Below are 4,741 nucleotides of genomic sequence, written 5' to 3'. Positions count from 1 at the left end.
GTTATGCTGAATAAGTGTGCTCCAGGCTGCTATTTCAAAACACCTCGAGACCTTTGCTTAAATTAACAGTTTCAGGGAATGCCCTGCTTAATGTCCCCTGCCTCAAGTTCAGTGAGGATAAAATAATTCAAGAAATAAGCATGAAGCCTATGAAGAGTCTTCTGTGCATGTACAAACTGATTTTTTAGTGGTCTTGCAACTTGGCCAAATTTAGCCAGAATTTCATGTTCCCCACAACAGGCTTTCTTCATTGAACAAGTTGTCTCCCATGAATGTCAGGATACAAATCATAAGGAAGGATGTGTTTCTCAAGAGAAAGAGTAATAAGTTTGTGTGTTTATTTTTACTTGTGTAGGGCTACATCTTTTTCCATCATTTTGTTTACAGGAAGAGTGGATTCACTTGGACTGAAATAAAATAAAACAAATGCAAACACTCTGCAACCTGTCTCAGTCTGCTAACTGAAATGGTAAAATTCACCTGAAATGCTTCAAATTTGGCCAAGTTATAAGAGAAGAAAACAGGTCTCACCATATCAAATATCGACTGACCTAAAATTAGGCAGTCCTGTCAGCTCCACCTGTAAAGTTACCATGTCATGGAGTCAGGGGAGGGTGAAAGGAGAAACCCCCAAAAAAGCCCAGTACAAAAGGAAGAAGCTTCAATGCCTTAGAAAAATAACAAGAAGGTATCTACTTGGGCAGCTTGGGAGTCTGAGGAAATAATATGCTGAGTTCTTTCTTTCGCTGGCTGTACAACAAAGCTGAGAGAGAAAATTGATTTTGCATGCAAAATATTGAGCTGCAGTTCACTTGTAATTTAATTTATTAGTTTTATATTCTGCACGTAATTTGTTAGGGCTCTCTCCTATCTCTACAACATTGTTGGAAAAGGTAATATCGAACAGTTTGCTAGCAACACTGATTTGCTATATTATAGGCACTTACTCTTATCATCATTACTATTGTTTCCAGGCCATAAAATGTAACTGATGTATGAGCATGCAAGTATTTGCAGGCCAGGAAAGCGCTGCACACTGCTAGGACAGATTGGTCATGCAGGTAGGTGGTATTCCCACAGCATCTCCAGGCTCAGGTTTGTGTCACAGCTTGTGTGGAAAACTGGATTTGGGGCCTTTTTTTTTTTTTTATGTTGCTCATCTGTTTTCATTTCCCATTTTCCCCACTTCTTAATGCTTCACTCCTGCACCTCTCCTCCTTTTTGCCTTTCATTTATTCTAGGAACTCAGGAATGCAGGGTTGCAAGAAACCAAATTTTTCAAGGTTTGTGCCTATTTGATATGGGCTTTTAGAAGAGCTATATATTAAACAAAATAGATAAGCCCCCCAAACTCTGAAGCTGAGGACACCCTCTTGAATCAGTAATTATGGTACACGTGACACAGAGCAGCCTTCATCCACCTTTACGCCAGGAGACATCTCCTCCAGCTGATGGTGAAGACCCTGAGGTGTTTTCTTGGTGCAAATGGTCCAGAGGAGCTGGGGAGGGTTTGTGTCTTATGGAGGTGACTGAGCTCCAGTGATGACTACTCACTTTTGAGCAGAAATAGTGACTGATGGACTGACCTGCTGTGGCTGGTGGGTTCTGTGAGCCCAGCTTGGTCACCTAATGTAGACTGAAGCTCTGAACTAAGAGGATTATCAGGGATACCCTAGAGACAGTCTATCTCTGGCTTCAGTTTTTAAGAGATGTCATGAAGCTTAAGCTCTACCTCTCCTCAGAGGGAGGGAAGGTCTGCTGCTCACCTAGCTCCTCCATGAGCAGGTAAAACATGTGCTGTATGGGGTGGGCTGCCCTGAGCACCAGGGGCAGGCTGTCATGGACACCATGTCATGACAGTGTCCCAGTGAGCTGGTAGGGGTGATGATTGCAGTTTCTTTTTCAGCTGGATTCAACAGCTCCATCTTTCAAATCCAAGCATATCTTTGTATCCTTCAGGTCTCAGGACACAGAGAGCTGTACAGTTGTTATCTGAGGTAGAAACTAGGATTAAGTTTTACTGGGGAAAATAAAAGGGAAAAAAAGATTATAACCACAACATATTTTAGGATAACTTCATCCTTCCCCTCTCAATCTGATATATTATCTTCCTTTTATAGTTTTTCTAAAAATACCACACCAAATTGAACCTAGCTATGGGCTGAGCTATGCCAAGGTTAAATTTACAGTAATTAAGTTTTTTCTCAACTTCTTCCTCCTTTGCTCAGTCTTAGTTTAATTACTAAGTGGTTCAAAGACACCACCTTGCCCCAGATATTTTTCAGCTTACAAGTAAAGCTAGGTAGCCTACCAACTGGAAGTTATTGTTGAGTGCCTGTAGGTAGAAAAGAATAGCGCTTATTTCAGTAGCCAGTCATCTCTAATCAACAGTTTTCTTCTCAGTCATCATCTATGTCCAGAGACTCCTTTGCCAGTGAACCTGTGCTACCTGACAGACCTCAGGCAGGAAGGAACAACTTCTCTTTCATAAAATCTTTTTTTTTTCTCCCCTACAGCCTGGAGATGCTGGAGAGCTGCCAGCTGTGTTGGAGTCACTCTACTGACTGCAAAGGTTACACTTTGGGAAAAGCTGCACGTGCACGGAGAAAAACACAACCCACAATTTAGTACAAAATGCCATTCCTTACTCAAATGGAACAAAACTGGGATTGCACAGAGAGGGCTTTTATTTGACCAAAATGAATTTGTGCCTCTATTCAGAAGGCATAATTCCAGTAATAGCCCCTGAGGAATATCTGAAAGTGACTTGCGGTGTAGGGTTGGACTTGAGGAGGTGATTCAGTGTGCAGGGGGGGCAGGGAAAACTGTCTCCTTCCTTCTGTATATTTGAGTCAGAGGCAAAAGTTCTCCTGGTATGTGTCTCTTACTTAAACCAGCACCTGAGGCTTCAAGCTCTTCAGTGAAACACTTCTCACACCACCCTTGTTGTACACTTCTGCAGTGGGATACAAGCCAGCTCCAAAGCTCAGCAGCAGTGTTTGTGCTGTTGGGTGGCTCCAGGGGGGTACCATTGCCCTGCCCAAGGCTATGGGGCACAGCCCAGCCACGGCAAATTAAGGGTCTGTCTGTGTGTCTTCTTATACTCTGCTGTAGGTACTGGCACCCCAGTCTCTCAGTGAGGTACCACAGAGCAAGAGGAGATGCCAGCAGGAGGTTATGAGCATTTCCTTCCCCACCTTCTTCATGGTGCCTGGATGGTGTCCTCAGCTTGTCCCAGCTCTCCACACATCCCTTGGATGTGCCACCCTGACAGGTTCACACCTTGGGAGACAGGCAAGAGCTGCAAAACACCTGGGTGCAGTGGTTTGACACTAAGCACAGAAATCCTGAAGAACTCTGTTTACTCTTCATCTCTCATTGTCAGTTCCTAGAAATAATAATTCCAGGAAAGAAAATGGGTGTTTCTAATCTAAGGGGGTATTTTTTATATCGAGTAAGACATTTATCATTTTTTGTGACATTGCAAACAACTATATTTGAAAGAATGGCATGAAGGTTACCAAGTAAAGCATAAAAAGGTTTTGAAATGTCAGTATTAAGGTTGCCCTTCCTGTGTATACAGGATGACATAACTTTAATAATAAGCTTGGCTAGTCTTCCATGAGGCCCTTTCAAAAGTGGATGTTACAAGTGGTGTAGTCAGGGGTTTATAATGCAGAAAGCTTTTTTTTTCATAGGACCTCTATATAATTTCCTATTGAAATAGAAATTAGTTTTTAATTGGGTGGGAGATTTAGGAAGGGAAATGAAGTATTTATGGACTGGAAGAGCTGACTGCTGTCAAGAGGAACTAGATTGCCCCTCTCTTCTTCAGGAATAACCTAAACATGTTTTTGGAAAACACAATGCACACCCAAGAGACATTTAAATGAGCTCATGCAGGTGCCTGAAGTAATGGAGCAGTTTTGATACAGGTCTTAACCAAGTCTTTCTAGCTAACATTTTTTTCCAGAGCTACCTCAGGTGTCTTCATTGCCCTGAATTACTCTGTGCAGACGCATGACAGATGTGTGGACATCTGTGGGTGATGTTAGAGCATGGCTTTTGCAAGCAGTTGCTAAGGTACTTTGCCTGTATGGAGGCCTGCTGAATGCATCTGGCCTGGTGTCATGCAGCCAAGCAGGTTCACCCTGAGCCCACCAGTGTTTTCAGTATCCTGCAGGTATCCACCTGCACCATGTACCATTCTCCTGTAGATCCCCTCTGCCTCTGGTTAACACCTCATCTTCCACCTCACAGCTAGCACCCTGTGGGACTGCACCTGCAGCACCTGAGCTGCAGAGGGTGGGAGGACTTTACCTGGGCTTCCCTTCTTCCTACCTCAGCTGCTATTTGCAATTAGCCTGATAGCAGCTGCAGTAGCTCTGCATTTCTCCAGGTCAGTTTTTGAGGCCTGGGAGCAGCAAAGCCTCTGGAAGTGGCATGACTTTTTCCAAGCAAGAATCTCCAGTTAGGGCTACCCTTAATCTGCAGTGCACACCATTAATTTTCCAAAGGGGGAGCCCCTTGTCTGCCTGTGCACAATTTCACTCCTCTTTGTGTTGTGGTTCAAGGGTGGCACAGGCTAATTTTATGGTATCAGTAGCAGGACCCAGAGAGAGAACATCGTTTAGGTCCCTGAGGGATGTGGGGAGCAGAAAAGAGAGGGGTCAGTATTTCCCCCATTTCCTGTCATAGCATATAAAAACCAGGTGGGCAGGAAGTACACACCTTCTCCATT

Source organism: Chaetura pelagica, unplaced genomic scaffold (genome assembly GCF_000747805.2).
Source record: "Chaetura pelagica isolate M959 unplaced genomic scaffold, ChaPel_1.0 scaffold117, whole genome shotgun sequence".
NCBI classification, from domain to species: Eukaryota; Metazoa; Chordata; class Aves; order Apodiformes; family Apodidae; genus Chaetura; species Chaetura pelagica.
This window is presented reverse-complemented; position numbering follows the sequence as displayed.